Source organism: Anolis sagrei, chromosome 1 (genome assembly GCF_037176765.1).
Source record: "Anolis sagrei isolate rAnoSag1 chromosome 1, rAnoSag1.mat, whole genome shotgun sequence".
Taxonomy (NCBI): Eukaryota; Metazoa; Chordata; class Lepidosauria; order Squamata; family Dactyloidae; genus Anolis; species Anolis sagrei.
Window position 1 is genome coordinate 298,209,370 of NC_090021.1, and position 17,921 is coordinate 298,227,290.

Genomic DNA, 17,921 nt, shown 5'->3' on the forward strand with positions numbered 1-17,921 from the left:
CCCAGGTGACAGCAGGATTGATGAGAAGCAACTGGAAAAGCTTACACAATATGAAGATTTATAGATAGAATTGCAAAGACTCTGGCACAAGCCAGTAAAGCTGGTCCCAGTGGTGATTGGCACACTGGGTGCAGTGGCCTGCACTTAAAAACAATCAGCGGCAGCACTGACAAAATTACCATCTGTCAGCTGCAAAAGGACACCCTACTTGGATATGCACTCATTATTTGCTGATACATCACACAAACCTAGATACTTGAGAAGTGTCCGATGTGTGATCAATTGCAAAAGGCAACATAGAGATCTTGTTCGCTGTGTACTAATCTTGTTATGTGTCAAATAATAATAATAATAATAATAATACTTTATTTATATACTGCCCTATCACCCCAGAGGGACTCGGGGTGGTTTCCAACCTATAAGGCAAAATATTCAATTGCCAGAAAAGAAAAACCATACAGACAAATTAAAACCAAGCATCATAAAACATAAAATCATACTAAAACATACATAAAAATTTAAAATTTTCATTATAGCTCCATCAGACAGGTCTCTAGAACAGCGGGAAGTCAATTTTCCCCCTCCTCCTCCTCCTCCTCAATGGGACACTCTCTTAAATCTTGAAGCATGGTTTTCATGTTCCCTCTCTACCTTCTTTTCTCCCAGCTAAACATTTCTCAGGAGGAAAGGAGGAAGGAAAATGATTAGGAAGGGAGGGAGGGAGGAAGAGAAGGATACTGGAAAGGATTGGAGGGAGGGAGGGAGGGAGGGAGGGAGGGAGGGAGGAAAGAGGGAAGGAAGGATGAAAAGGTGGAAGGGAAGGAGGGAGGGAGAAAGAGGGAGGGAAGGATGAAAAGGTGGAAGGGAAGGAGGGAGGGAGAAAGAGGGAGGGAAGGAAGGAAGGAAGGGTGAGAGAGAGGTGGGGAAGGAAGCCGAGTTCTCTTGACTTCCCCACCTCTCTCCCTTCCTTCCTTCCTTCTGGAAGGAATGATAGGATGGTGAGAGAGACGAGGCCCTGAGAAAAGAGCCAAAGGGGCTGCATCTGGCCCCGCGCCTGGGTTTGCCCATACCTGTTATAGTGACTCAATCATTTTAAGATGGTGAGCCTGCAACATAAGACCTAATGAGATATTCTCCATTTACAGAATTACTTTTAGATTTGTTTCTGGCTCAAAATAGTTACATCACTTATTACCATTACTATCACCTATTAATTCCTATTACCTATCAACTATTGCCATTACCATTACCATTTAAGGTTGGCTTAAAGCTAACCTTGGAAACTATGGCATAGACACCAAGAACTTGGAAGCACTGGCCCTTGAGCTCTCTAACTGGAGGTCAGTTGTGACCAGCAGTGCTGCAGAATGCGAAGAGGCACAAATGGAGAGCAAAAAGGAAAAATGTGCCAAGAGAAAGGTGCGTCAAGCCAACCCTGATTGGAACTGGCTTCCAGCTGACAGCCGATGCCCTCACTGTGGATGAACATGCAGATCAAGAATAAGACTCCACAATCACCTACATATCCACCGCCAAGACACTACACTTGGAAGGCCATCGTATTCAGACAACGAGGGATCGCCTAAGTAAGTATTATTACTCCCAATGGCACTTTTATAAGTCAGCAATGCTTACTGTAGATAATTCAGTTTTAGACTATGTTTGTCCTTCTTTATATCATTGCTAGAAAAGGATGGGAATTATTTTTTTTTTGTTTGGACTATGAGAACTGCAAAATATTTGATATGGGAACCAGGTTATGATCATACTTCGGTAGTCATACTTTTCAGAATTTTACAATGCTATTCCTTCAACCAGAAAATGTTTGGAAGTTGTATTTTTGATGTACAATTTAATAAAATTATTTTAAAATGTTTATAAACACATACATTGGGGGCAGTTACACAAGCTGCATATATATTAATGAAAAAGCAGCATTATATGAAGAAAAACTGTTTGCTGAAATGCATATATTGGACAGATTGAATAAAAATGCATTTATTAGAAGAAGACATACATATTTTCATTTGCGACTTTTAAAATGCAGTTTTAGAGGAAGATCAAAAATTGGGACATAATAAATGTCAGGTAAGGAAAATGAGAAATTATATTGACAGATTGACAGATAGACAAATTGTCTATCTCTGCTGTGATGATCAGAACAGAAATGGGGCGTTATGAGAAAAGATAGTAGGTGGAGATGGTTCATTGGAGCTGGATGAGTTTCATTGGAACTGTTATCTACACCTCCCACTACTTGAAAAATGAAGACGCTTCTGCCTACATCAATGATGTTGTCATTGTATTTTTGCAGAAGGAATTGTGGGAGTTGAACTACAACCCCATGATCCCTGGCATGAAATGATGGCCATATGTGAAGGAGGCACAGCTACCAACCCTGGTTTGTAGAAAATTAATTAGGTAGTGAATTTATTCCGCCCCTTATTGGAAGATGTGGGATGAACCCACTATTTCTGGTGTCTGAACTGCAGTCCAGACACCATTCCCAGAGTTTTCCGGACTAAATTAATTTGGAAAACTATGGGAATACCCACCCCCTCCCCCAAAGCCCCCAAACCCCTTGGAAAAGTAAAGAAATGACAGTAGTAATGACATGCCAGGAGATCGGGGGGGGGAGGAGGAAAATCACTCTCCCCCCCCCTTCCTTGTGCGTCATTTCTACATGCCAGGAGAGCTGCTCTAAGACTGTAATGGAGGCCGGGTAAGTTTTCTTTACTTTTAAAAGGGGTTTAGGGACTTTGGGGGAGGGAGGAGGGCCCCCAGATATAAGGTAAGAAAAATAAGAGTTCCCAACTATTTAAAAATGATATTCTACAATTGGTCTTGCAACTTAATTGGTCATTCACTTAATATGCAGGCCAACTATAGTTTTGTTTCTTTCATTTGTCTTAAAATTGTGTAACCCATTCTTAATTCATGAAGGAACTAATAGCTGTGTACAGAAACTATCTGATCAGCAGAGAAATCAATCAGTCATTTTTCACACACATGCATGAGCACCATATAAAATTTTAAATGCTTAGGAGCATTTTGGAATGAGTCTGAAAAGAAAAGAAAAAAATATTAATACAAATCATGTCTCTGTCAGCAAGGCAGTATGAGATTGAAACATCACCACAGAAAAAGTTCTTTTGCAATCAAATATCATGTTTCTCTCACTGCTGGTACCTGGAGATGGAATGCTATCAGGTAACTTATTACAGGGAGTGCTTCTCTCTTTTAAGAAATAACTTTTGGGAGATTGAGGACACTGATATTTTCCTTGAAAATACAGTGATATTCCTTTCTACCATCTCCTGAAAAACACTTTTTGTGCCATCATTTGGGGACAAGGGACAATTTTGAAAAGGGATTGGAGATAGCAGGACATTTTAGGCTCAGAAGAAATATTTTTAAAGTAGCTCCCAGGTCACCTCCGAAGACAGGCTTCCTCAAACTGGGGCCCTCCAACTGTTTGGGCCTCCAACTCTCAGAATTCCTGACCATTGAACAAGCTGTCTAGGGCTTCTGGGAGTTAGTGGCCCAAACATCTGGAAGGCCACAATTTGAGGATGCCTGTCCATGAAGTGGATAATTGGCTAGCAATCAAGCAATAGCCAGAATCCTATTGGCAATTTACGCTGATACAACCCCTGGTCATACTACAATACATGCTTCTTGAAGAGTTGCTCAATGAGATATCCAGTACTTTCTTGTGTAGTATCTCTGTCACTTATAACCTCATCAGATGAGCTGTTGAAATCACTTTGCATTGTGGCAAATCCAGCAGTACGTGTCACCCCGATCCCATGGGAGGGGGGGGGCTATCACCTGCCGGGTTTCCCCCTATTGTTGCTGATGCAACACAGAAAGGTTCCTGTGTTGCCACCATGGCAGCACATGACAGTTCCACAATAGTTTACCCACGGAGCCCCATGGGTAAACTATTGCTGAACCGGCATATGGTGTTGATGTAAGCCCCATCTGATGAGGTTATTACTGTACAGTGGCAGTTGGACAGCTCCCAGGCATAGTGTCCCCTGTCACTGTCTGAGAATAGGGGCACATCAAAGCAGCCTCCAGTACCAGTACCCCACCAACCACTAGAATGAGAGGATTGATGGAGTTTTACACTGCATCAATAGTCCAGTTGGATCTTGGCCAGAGCTTCTAAGTGCTCTGAGGACATTTACAATAGCAGGACATAAGAAAATTAGAATCTTCTTTAAAAAGTGCCATGTTTAGTGGTTTGGGCGCATATGATTATAGTGTAGAAAATAATTTTAGTTATCAATAATCTGAAGTGGTGGGAAAATAGCTAAACATTTGAGAACTTCAGAAATGGCTCAATATCTGTCAAACAGACTGTTGGTTTTATATGAAACGTGGGCTATGTGGGAATTCAATTGCACATTTCAGTGGCTTTAGTATCAAGGTACACAGTTCAGCTGTAGTAAGCACTGTGTATCATAACAAAGTGGCAGAGGCAGCTATTTCATTCATTGGAGGATTAACACTGTCTACTTGACAGACAAAGAGCCCCATGATGCTAGCAAATATCCAGATTCTCCTACACATTTCTCCTTTTTCAATAAAGGAAGGTATCGTTTGCATTTGTGGTTTTCTGGCCTGTGCATAGTGACATCTTACTGAACAAGAAAGAAAAAAGTCTCAAAAAGAGCAACAATCAATGTAAGAAATTCCAGTTAAAGTGGTCACATCTCCTTTGACCTCTCACCAATGGCATATAAGCCATTGAAATGAAACAAAAAGAAAACGGAACCAGTAGATGAATATCATAAAGTAAATATTCCATATTGCTTAATGTATCTCTGTTCATTTCTGTATTTTACCTTATTCAAGTTTGTTAATATATTAGCACAGCTGAATAGCCAGTGCAACTTTGTACTGTAGTTCATGTGTTAAATTAATATCCATTTGTTGACATTTGTTTTGTATTTCCATTCCATTAAAAAAGAAGTTTTAAAGCAGTGCAGATTGCGCTCAAAGTTACATTTGCTGTGGATGTTAAGTGAGTTTAAACATTTCTGTGGAAAAGTACTTAACTACCCACATATAGCTGGAGGAGTATAGAAACAATATTGTGCTATATTTGCATTGACAAGGACACAAGAAATATGAGACGTTGCAGTAACAGATTTGTGATCAATCATTTCTTTAAAAATGATAACAGATGTCAAATAATTTTGAACAGATTTTGGTTGGAAGCTGACCATTTTTATGTATTTTTTAAGTATTGAAGGTACTATGACAGGCATTCTTGGTATATAAGCTCATCTCAGAATCATCTCTGTTAAACACATTTGCAAGTTCTTCTAGTGCTTCAAGAACTTCATAAACCTGTTTGATCACAAACAACAGTAGGGCAAAAAATGCATTTATTTACACTAAGGGAAATGGAATTTCTATCAAATAAACTGGAACTTACTTTAAAACTGACTCCAGACTCCAAAGTATATACTTAAACAAGAGGTTTGCCTAAATTAACGGGAACTGTTATATGCTTCACTTCTACCGACACATTAAATTTGAAATTGGAGACTTCAACCACTTCTATGAAGATAAATATTTGGGACCATAAAAACCATTGGTTTCATCTATTGGTTTTAGTTTCCAAGGTCAGACCAAAACATTTGGTGGACTGAGACCAAACAGAAAATTATGCCTTCCACCTTGACCATATGCTTCATTCTGCTTAAGAATAGAGTCAGCTCTATCAATAAAATATATCTATATATACATTCAGCATACAGAGACAACCCTGAATTCAGATGCATTCGGGAATCCTGAAATATGGAGAGCACATTTACTCTTTGAGATTTTCATCTCCAACTGAAGTAAAAACAATTTGAAAATGACTATCATTGGCACATTTCAGCTTTTGTTGTTGTTGTGTTCATTTAAGGCAAACATCTGGAGATTTTTTTTTTAAATTAGTTCTGTGAGACCAACTTGGCTATTCTGGATATATGTCCTTCAATGTACAGGTGCCATATCCTGAGAGGGAAGTCTTGACTGCTGCTGTTCTCCAAATAGTACATTCTTGTCCATCGTTTCACAGATGTTGTTTTTTTCTCTCAAAAAAATTCTCATGGATTGAAAAACTCTGTATACATGTGTATTTATTTGTTTACTATATTTATTTATTTATTTGTTTACTTTATTTGTATACCGCTCTTCTCAGCCAATTAGGCGACTCAGAGCGGTTAACAATAAGAAGCGGCAAAAATTCAATTTATATCCCACCTTTCCCTACCCCGAAGGGGACTCAAGGCAGTTTACTGATAGGCAATAATTCAATGCCTTAACTACAGCATACAATTAATAAACATTTAAATTAAAATTAAAATACATTAAAATATTTTAAAAACATTACAATCACTATAAAACCATGTTATCTGCAGTCATAATCCAGAGCCACATTTTCATTCTCTCTCTGAAGGTCAGGAGGAAGGGGGCTGATCTAACATCACTGGGAAGGGATATTTTAATACTAAATGTATTTTTCTACTTAATTTCCTTATTGACTAAAGTGTGTTTGTCCATATTGTTGAACCATGTCTAACCATTCACATATTGTAAAGGTGTGTGTTATTTTGTGCATGTACTTCTCAAAAACACACTATAAAAGCTTCACAAATATGTAAAGGAGGAGGAGTGGTATGCTTTGTATTACAATAAGTCTCAGAAATTGAAAATTCCTCATTTCAAGGAAAACATGAAATAAGTTGTGTTCATTGTCCAAAACCTAATGGAAGTCCGGGTTATACACAGAACCCATTTTATATTAAACCTCTTTTACTCGTTTCATTTCATGTGGACTGTTACTAGGAATGGGGGAGATCTTTAGGTCTTTATTCCACAGCAAAGTTATTGAATTAAAGACAGATTGGAACTTTCTCAGTTTTAATTGGCATATCAAATCATTCTACAATGATGAGGGGATTTTTTTTTGGTCTTCTTTTATAACTTACTGTTTCTGATCAGCTTTAACCACTTTTTTCCAAACATTCCATTTAGGTAAAGAGAATCATTATTCCTCCACTGAAGGTGGTTACGTTTACAAGTGAGAATAAACAATTGCAATTGTTAGGCAGGATTAACACCCTGTATTGACTGTGAAATGTAAATAGATATTCTCTATATATTATTGTAAAACACAACCGAAGTTGTATAAAAGGACTCTTTGAAAAATCATTGGTTTCAGAAAGTCTGTAAAATGACTGTTAGTACTGCTGCTTAACCTTATGCCCAAATTCAATTACTAATGCCAATTAAAATAAACTCATTGAATCAATTACTGAATAGTAAGCCAACATTTCTGTAAATCCCTCTGATTCAATAGTTTTTCTTCGGATTAGATTAGTAGTCAGGTTTAGGCCCATGAGCTCTTGATATTACACTTATTATAATCGATAAGTAAGAGGTTTCTAACAAAACTCTTCATCTCCATCAACCCTGCCCCCCAGTTGCAGTTCTGCCTGAAGTTACAAACTCAATAGAAGTAGATGGGAAATAACAAAGGAGTCAAGAAAGGGTAGAGTTTTCGTGCGAACTCCTTGTTTGAATGAAGGGATCCTTTATGTGTGACTTGCTACAGGAAACTGAGACACTTCCAATGTCCCAAGCTGCCACCCCCGTCCCCAGCAGTCTGAACTCTAGTGTTCATGAAAAGCCTTCATTCAGATCTGAGATCAAGTACAAACACACTCCTAGAGGCCAAATAATTATGTATGCATTTCAAATGTGTCAGTGACAGGACAATTTATCTAAAATGATGGTGATTGTACATCTTTGGAAGTTTAGCAGCTTTCCCAGTATGAATAGTTCGATTCATTAATTAGATGTCAAAACAAGGTAATGTTTTAGTATTGTGGCATTTGGATAATGAAAAGGAACGGTTATCAAGCTAGAGTGTGGTCACTTAAGAAGAAAAGGAGACTTGTCACCTTAAGTAATTGTTATCACCTTGGATCTGTGAGATTGTCATTGCTTTGATTCACCAACTTCTTTGGTTCCCATTGCCTTGAAAATGGCTCAGTTGGGGAGGCACTTAAATATCATGCGTTCATGCAAGAGAAAGAGGATTGATTATGGTCAAGACAGATGAGACTGGGATGAGATGTCTCAATTTTTCATTAACACCTAAAGTGGAAGCCATTTTTGTTTATTAAGAGAAGCCATGAAACTGGTCCCCGGTTATAAGGTACCTTAAACCCACTGCACCACCGAGCCCCCGGTGGCGCAGTGGGTTAAAGCACTGAGCTGCTGAACTTGTTGATCGAAAGGTCGCAGGTTTGATTCCGGGGAACAGCATGAGCTTCCGCTGTCAGCCCTAGCTTCTGCCAACCTAGCAGTTCGAAAACATGCAAATGTGATGAGATCAATAGGTACCGCTCCGGTGGGAAGATAACGGCGCTCCATGCAGTCATGCCGGCCACATGACCTTGGAGGTGTCTACGGACAACGCTGGCTCTTCGGCTTAGAAATTGAGATGAGCACCACACCCCAGAGTCAGACATGACTGGATTTAATGTCAGGGGACTACCTTTACCTTTACCTAAAAATATTAATGTGAGACATGAATTAAAAAAACAAGGCTTATTTATTCAGTGGGAATCAGTAGTGCGATTTAAGTACAAGGTGTCGATTTGAACTCTACAGTGGGAAGACAGACACAGGACCTATTCAGGGCAAAGCCTACCTTTTAGATGCTGTGATGGCAACAATTGGTTTAGATCAAAGATGGGCAATGCAGCAGTCTTAGAAGTCAATTGCCTGCTTTAACATTGCCAAAATGCTTCCTTATCAGTATTATGGTGAATCACATCTATGTTTTAATCCTAAATTTTGGGTAGAAGTCCCAGTATCTTAGATAGTTTTATTAAAATTTTGAATGAAACCTGTTGCAATTTCATCAATCCACTTTCACTGAAACCATCAGACAGCACTGCTAAGAAACAAAATTCTTATTTCACAGCTACAGAAAAGGGTGTGTAATAGATCCCTCATACTCACAAAAAGTCCACCCAATGACATGCCCCAGTGGAATGCCCTTCATTCTTCCACATCTGGACATGGATCCTACCATCAAGCCCACCACTGAAGATTACCTATACAAAATTATAGATTTCTGGAGATAGATGGATGGATGGATGGATAGATGATAGATAGAGAGATAGAGAGATAGAGAGATAGAGATAGGAGAAATCCCAAATTCAAACTCTTTCTATAATCTGTGACAAAGCATTTGATCCACTAAGGGACACATATGCCTGCTGGAAGGCAATGGTGGTGACAGTATAAATGGAAGGATAGTATCATCCAGGCAGTATTTAAGACTCACTAGTGCTTCTAATTTTGCTTAGCAACCTTCAGCCATGCTCACCTTGATTTGGTCAATTGAGACATTTGTGATTCACCATGCTCCAATTTCATCCTCTATTTCCCACCTACTATCTTACCAAAGGTGGACAATTCCACAGTACTTGAGGATTTGTAGTTTGGCGAGTCTCTCAGAGTTCCCTCTGAGAGATCTCTAGTGCGCCCTGTTGAGCTGCAGTATTTGTAGTCTACATAAAATGGATTGGATAACAGTAGTACTTTGAAGCATTTTGCATGATTGTCAAAGGAAAAAATGGCAATGATAATGAATAACTGTCAGCAGCTGCCATAGACATTACCAGGAACTAGGGGCAGGCCCATAACCAAAGGGGGGTGGGTAAGGATTCAACCCCCCCCCTCAAATATGTCAGATTAAAAAAACAGATTTAATCATGAATTGTAACCAATTCATGAGTAAACCAGGTCTTTTGTTAACCAATTCATGAGTAAACCAGGTCTTTTTTTAACCTGACACATTTGGGGGGGGGGGTTAACTTTTCAACACCCCCCCCCCAGGCTGCAGGCTGTACATAATATGTATAGTATTATGTTTCCATTTAACTGTCATGGTTTAGTCCTATGGAATACTATGATTTGTAGTTTGGTGAGGCACTAGAACCCTCTGGCTGACTTCTAAATATCCCTCTGTAAAATGCAAATCCCAGGTTTCCATATATTGCAGCAATCAAATTTTAAGAAGAATTGGGGTGAAGGGCCCCAGGTACTCATTTAGGTTGCTGAGCAAGTGACAAAAGAGGGTGTCATCTGAATATGATTTCACTCTACAAACCTCAGGTGTTCTACAGATCCCCTGTTGATTATGTTTTTCAAAGACACATCCCATTCCATTTGTGAACTACTATAGCAGACAGGTTTTACTTTTTATCAGTGCAACCCTTTGCCAATAAACACCTAATTTTACATTTCATTTCCTAAAGCAAAGTGTTTCCACCACTGCCAAGAAGGTATGTCTTGAGAAGAAGAAAAAAAGAATAAGTCTCACTGAAAATAGCAGCAGGGCTGACTTTTAAATTAATTTTCATCAGAATAGGTGGGCACACAAAAAACTGGGTGACTTGGAAGACGTTGAATAGATGGTGCTCTGGCACCACAAGATGCAGAGCCAAACTTAAGAAATGGGGCTACAAAGTGGAATCCACGACATGCGAGTGTGGAGAAGAGCAAACCACAGACCACCTACTGCAATGCAGCCTGAGCCCTGCCACATGCACAATGGAGGACCTTCTTATAGAAACACCAGAGGCACTCCAAGTGGCCAGCTATTGGTCAAAGGACATTTAATCAACTACCAAGTTTGCAAACTTTGTTTTGTTTTTGTTTGTTTTTTAATGCAATACAACTGTTTGGTTTGCTCCTGACACGATAAATAAATAAATCAGAATGGGTTGTAATCTTTCACTGCATTTTCATCTTGAGCCTTTAGGTTTTTTTATTGTTCAAGTCTTCTACATTTTGCCTAGCAATCATTCATTTTCACTGTGATAAAAGTATACATATGAAAATCCAAAATTTGGCTGAGACAACTTTGCTTTCTGATGGTTTAATGTAAGCAAACTTTTTTCATACATGTTATTGTATAACATTTATATGAAACATAACTTAATTTCTTGTTTAAACTTGGATCCATCTCAAAGATATCTCATTATGTACATACAGTAAATACAAATGTAGGTGTTCTAAAATTTAAAAAAAGAATCCAAAGCACTTTGAAATTATAAGAGGAAGAATGGCAAAGAGCTAAACTTTATGAAGGGTTTTACGCAGAAACATTTATCTTTTAACAGATTCCATTTGGGACATTGCGCAATCTTAATTGTCAAAAAGTATAATACATATAATTGCAAATAGATTACTGCAAATGTTGTTGTTGTTTTTTCCCTTTCTTCCTTTTTTCCTTATTAATTTTTTTTAAAGAACTGTACCTGCCATCTACTGGAAACAAGAAGACAATGCATTTCAGCAGTTACTTCAGTAGTTCTTCCTCCTCCTTTTTTTAACAGATTACAGCATTGTTTTCTCTTGACTTTGTTGGGTCAGCTGCTCACGTCCTTCTGCCTAAAAACCTCCACAAACTTTAGCTCTTTGCCATTATTTCTCTTATAATTTCAAAGCTCATGTTTTCTGTGTGCATTGTGTTTCACTATTTTGATAAAGTGCTCATAGTCCTCAGAGATTGGGGCAACCAACATGATCTTGTCATTTAACATATCTGAGAATTAGGCCAAGCTGCCTTTCTAAGTTGAATCTTCATTTAAATTGAACTTCTTGGGACCTTATAGTTGGGAACAATTGGCATACTATCGGCCAATGCTGTGTGTTTAGTGGGGCTGGGCGGTTTCGTTTCGTTAATTCGTAATTCGTTAAAATTCATTATTTTTTTGTTAACGAAGCGATAACGAACCATTCTGGAGCAACTTAAAAATGAAACGAATTTTTCAATTCGTTTCGTAAATGCTTCGTATTTTGTTATGTATTCGTTTCGTTATTGGTTTGAGGTCGTTTCGTTATTATTTCCGCATGTCTGGGGCAAGTTTTATAGTTGTTTTTTGTTTAATTAGTGAAAAAAAAATATAATATCACACCAACAGTCAACAACAGAGGGAGAGGGAAACTTCAGAAGTTCCCCCTGTCCCATTTGGAGGTTTTTTAGCGTATTGCGCGGTCGCGTCCGCCATTAACGAATCGATTCGTTATTGTTTCGTTATTGTTTTGTAATTTTTTTACCATTTACGAAATTTTGTAAATATCGAACTTTTTTTAAAAAAAAATTCGGAATTCTTTTAAATATCGAAACGCAAAAAACCCCAAAAAACGAATCGATTTTAGAAACAATTTTTTCCGTTGTTACCCAGGCCTAGTGTTTAGTATTGGTGGTCCCACTGGTTTAGTGCATTGCTGCACAATAGGAGGTCAGGGTTATAACCTCAGTGCCATCTCCCCCTGTTGTAGGATGGTGGGAGCTTACTATCATTAATAAGCGATAGTTTATGCAATTCAGTCCAGGAGAGGACGGCCTCTCCATTTTTATCCTCCTGAGCATAGCCCCATACATGGCCATGGCTATTAAATACACAAATTACTACTACCCTTTGGTGCCTATCAAAGTTATCAGGAGAGGAGAAACAAAATTCTTCATTTAGGGGACAGCATTTCCATACTATGCATGTGGTCTTTCTGCCATTAAGATCATTCCTGGAACTTCTGGTCATTTCTGTTGTTTATCCCTTTGTGTTTCTTGGACACAACACATCACATTTCTTATCTCAAGACAGTTCGTAAAGCAGCTGTTCTTTGGCAGCTAACATGCTTTCAATGTTGATTGAGATTATTGTCATGGTTGGTCCTGAAAAGATTTGTTTGTTTGTTTTGTTTTGTTGTTTGGTTGGTTGGTTGGTTGCATGCTGCAAGTCACTTCTGGTGTGAGAAGAAATGAGGATGTTTACTTAGAAAATTCTACTTGTCCCACATTCCATTCCTACATGGGCTTCACAAGGCAGGTCACAATCACAAATTTAAATTCGTTGAATGACATTACTTTTATTACAGTGACTGAGAAGGAATCTGCTGTTGTAACAATGATACTATTCATAGCTTTCTGTTACTTTTTGTTAGGTTTTTGCAGGAAAAAGTTGTTGATGAGATTCAAGGCCAATGGGATTACAACTAATTGCTTCAAATTCCTGGTACTTCATTCCTACCCAGAACAACATTCCAAATCTTTTCTACTAATAAGTCTCACATTGGCTATCTCAGGTAGCACAGTACACATCAGCTCTTGTTGTCAATCTATCTTCTTAGGCTAAATTAGTTAAAACATATCTTTGCAAATCAAATTTGACAAGCAGATGCAAAAGGCTTATCTATATATCTTGATCATACTGTAGCAACAAAATCAGAACAAATGTGAGCAATATTTTCAACAAAGGTGAAACCAAACTACAAAACCCCAGGATTCTTTAACATTGAGTCTTGGCAGTGATATCAAACTGCATTAATTCTACAGCATGGAGCCAGCCCTTATACTTCCTTTGGGGAACAGGATGCAACAGCTCCTTCATCACTGATTTCTCTAGGACACTCTCCCCCACCCCTCCACATCCTTAAGCTCCCATCTTCCCTAATCAGAATGGCCAATGGCATTGGATAAAGACAAAACTTGGAGAGCACCATAGTGGGGAAGACTATTGATAGAATGATGGTTTCATCCCAGAATTTTTTCAGACAGGGAAAATTTTACTAAACAAGGTAGTCAAAATATAAAGTGTAGCAGAAATGTTTTCTTTCATTTTGTATTGAATCTGAAGTGATAAATACCTTAGAGAGTCAAGGAGAGGGAGAAGGGGGATTCATTTCATTTTTTTAAACTTTTACCTCCTCCCTTAGGGCAATACAAATGAAAACCTGATCAAAAAAGTGTATTGCCATCACTTTTTCTGTGGGAAAGGAAATACATCTTTGAAGGTGTGATAATACCATTTCAAATATGGAATATTTGGAAGTGTTCATATGAAATGCAGGCTCAGCTGGTGCCTCTTGAATTTGTTCAACAGTTGGCTGTGTTTGGAAAGCACAAAAAACAAGGCAGCACACAGTGAAATGGAAAGGATAAATTAAAATAAACAAAAACAGTGGGTACAGCCTAAATCTATGAAACTCAAGGAGAGATTTGCCATCAACTACAGATGAACATGAAGGATACCCGTCATTTCAAGTTGTTATTTTCCCCTTTTTATGTTTTTGTGGGGGAGTTGGTTTTGGAGGTGTCGTGCCAAAAAATAAGTATGGAATATGTGTCTGACTATGGCTATGTTTGATCTTCCCCAGGCCCGTAGCCAGGATTTCGATTCGGGGGGGGGGGGGCTGAGTCTGAGTGAAAGAGGGTCTACCCTAGCAAAGCGTTTGTATTGTTACCCCAATACCCCCATGCATATGGGATATATTGACTATTGTGATCAGATCATGATATGAATAAACACAACAGTTTAAATAATGCACCAGTAAGGCCTTTTCGTGGACCACCATGAGAATTTCAGGGGGTCTTCCACTGTCCCAGTCCCAATTTCCTAGAATTCAGAGAAGGTTCCATTATCAAGAGTTGGCACTTTCTTGCAAACCTCCTCTTTGTCTGAGTTGTCCATGGAGTGAGTTACAATACATCTATTTAGCTCAAATGCAATCCATTGCTGAAAGCCCACTAGAATAAAAAGACTTTTACCTCTTGGCAGAAAGTCAAAAGGGAGTGTTCTTCTTACCCTCTCCTGGTAAAGAGTTCCAATGAAAAGCCTCCCTTAGTGTGGAATTTTAGTTTTGAATGTTATCTTATTTTTGGTTTTTGTTGGAGTGTATAAATTTTCTTCAGTCACTCCCAAATATAAAGAATATTTTAAGCTGAAAGGAATGTGTGTGTATGTTTAGTGAGTGTATACACATGCACCCATGAGTTTGTAGTTATACACATATACACAGCTGCAAACATAGGCAAAATTATGACCTATCGTATGTGAGGAAAGCAGTGAATCTGCTCTGAACTTAAAGGAGCTATTCAAGATGTATAATCTATATTGCAGATAGTATTCAGCACCTTGGATAGCTCTTTTTAAGTCTGAGCAGGTTCTTTGTCCGACTGACATACAAGTCATCAACCAACACTATGCAGCCATGAGCACAAGTTAAGTGTCTATGTGTATGTGCAAGATGAATATAGTAACAAAGGAAAATGAGAATACAACAAAATAGCTGATGATCAAGTATATCCATAGCTATATTTACTTTCCTGTACTTAGTAAGTATATGAAACAGAGCTCAGGCATGAAAACCAAACATATATACATTAAATGTTCCTTTCCATCTAGCTTTCTTTCTTTCTTTTTTCTTTTTCCCCTGAGAAAACATGAAAAGTGCAAGGCATCTAATATTTTTCAGAGTTGCCTAGGAATAACAAGAACTACACTTTTTATCTGCTTATAGCTACTCTCAGAAAAAGATGAGGGTTTTTCATATGAGAAAGATGACACTCCACCTCTATTTTATTGTGCACCTGGAGAAAATGTAGACATCCAACTCTTACCGAATCTCTCCCAAACAGAATGAAAAAATCATTAATAGTCCAGATTTCAATCTCTCTTAGGCAGCTCAGGTAACAATAAATGAGTAATTTACTCTCCTTGGCTTTGGGAAGCTTACACTTAATGGCTTACTAGGTTACTAGGACAGGATAATGGTCCCTTAGTGATTACACCATGTTTTTCTACCACTTTCAAGGCCTTTGCTTTCTGCCCTAATGAAAAGACAGTCCTGAAAATGGAGTCTATTCTTTATTAGAAGTGTTCGGAGAGACTGCACCAAGATAAAATGAACTCTCTCCTCAAGTTTATGTCTTTCAGCAAAGCTGTAAAGTGGAGCAAATTCATAAGAGGAGTCAAAGGCATCAGCTAATTCTAAAAAAATGTCTGGAAACTTTCATTTTAAAAAGTTTTGGATAAGATTGCGACTCTCAATTCTTTTAGCACCAGTCAAGACGTTGCTAAGGCCTCAAGATGGCAGTTCTTCTGCCCACACTCCCGTTCTCTTCTCCTTTAAAAGGAGAAGCATGGGAAATAAAATAGTAATCACATTGGTGACATTCAAAGCTTGTGTGTGTGTGTGAAAAGGAAGGTTATAGAGATCCTTAAGGGACAATAGCATTGTCCAATTGCTGAAGCCACATGCCTCTGTCCAGAATTGTGTTGGTGCACTATGCAAGAACGGTCAGCCCTCCACATTCACTAGGGTTAGGGTAAAGATCCCATGATATTGAAAATCCACAAATAATAAAAATGCTGTTTTTTGTATGAGAGAACATCTCTCTAGGAATTTCTATGTTTTGCAGCACAACTGCATGGTCATCCTGTGCTGCAAGCTGAACATAGAACTGGATTGGGAAGGCTCTCTAAGTGCTCCAGTATGACTGGAGGAAGTTGACCACTGAGTCACAATGGAGGACCTAGGGAGTCCAAGGGAGAATATTTTTAATCAATTCTTTGAATAATCAAATCCGCAAAAGTCAAAATCAGAAATGTGGACAGAGACTGCAATCATACTATTCTAGGGTCACAAAAGGTGTAGTGAGGGAAATCAGACAAAGACTAGAATCCTGTATGGCATATCATGACACAGTAATTACACAGGAAGAAGGAAAACCCCACATACCACTGAGACACAGAACCCTCTCCCCTTTGGCCATTTACCGGTACACCTAGTGGAAAAGCAAGAGAGGGACATTAAGACTTGCTTTCATAAGGCTGGACTCTGAGATCTGGAAAACCTAGCACCAAGGTTCTGGAACTCCTTTCTCAGAAAGATTAAACTACCTTTCCACCAGTAGGTGAAGATGTTTTTTTGTTTTATCAGACCTTGGATGATTGATTGCTGAAGTGCAATGGACTTTGTATAATGTGTAGATTTTCTATTTGCTGTTTTCCTTTATGTTTTAACGGGTTTTCGTTTTCATAAATATAATTAATAAATTATTTTAATAATCAACCTGATATATATTTTTTCATCCATTGTAAAAGTCGGGTGTTTTATTTTTAAAAACTTGCTACAAGTATTGTGTGTGCTTATATCTTTAAATTTTAATTGTTGGTACCAGGCCTAACTGAACTTATTTATCAATACAAAAAAAATAGATAAACCTGAATACAAAAGCTTGCACATGGTCCTGCCATATCTGCTAGCATATACAAACATTTGACCGCAACATCAGTTTGTTCTTCTTCAGAATAGTATCATGTAGGCTTCTGAAACACATAATGTTAATAAGTCCTCCAGGCACAGTGGATGATGAGTAAACACAATTGTGAGTTAGAAGTGGTTCTTTTCCTGACTAAGGTTGCCAAGAATTTCCTGAGAGATAAAAGTGTGGTGAAATAGGGCCACAACCTCTAGGGTCAAATGTCACCATACATTATTATAATTGCAATTTGTGGCAAAGACTAAAGAAAGGTTTGGAACCTGTCAGTGTCTATTATGGAGTGGGAATAAATTACAGCTTGTCATAAAATGATGGATTTCAGTTAAGGGGCTTCCTTTTCACTTGAAATGCTCCCGACCTTCATTCACCCAGCAATTAACTCTGTTCACTTTGAATATTCAGCAGTGTTGACAGGTCTGACATGGCAAAACTGGGTTTGAGCAAAGAAAAGGCAGATCACTTGCTTGAGGATCTTTTTTTTTCAACCTAAAAATTCATGGCTGAGCCACAGCTCTTGATAAACAAAGAACAAAGCACTTGATGTGCCTGTTTAAATTGTTGTGCCACAAGAAGGATTTTTGAGTTACTGGTTTGGCTCCATCATAAAATGGTGTTTGGAAATAAACAGTAATCTTAGCTGAAGAACAGCTTGAGGAAAGCTAATGTATGGATTTTATCAGAATTCTCACAGCAAGTGCATTCAACAGAGGGTTCACAAGCAGACTTCTTTGAAGAGTTAAATTGCAACAGTGATCTCTACAAT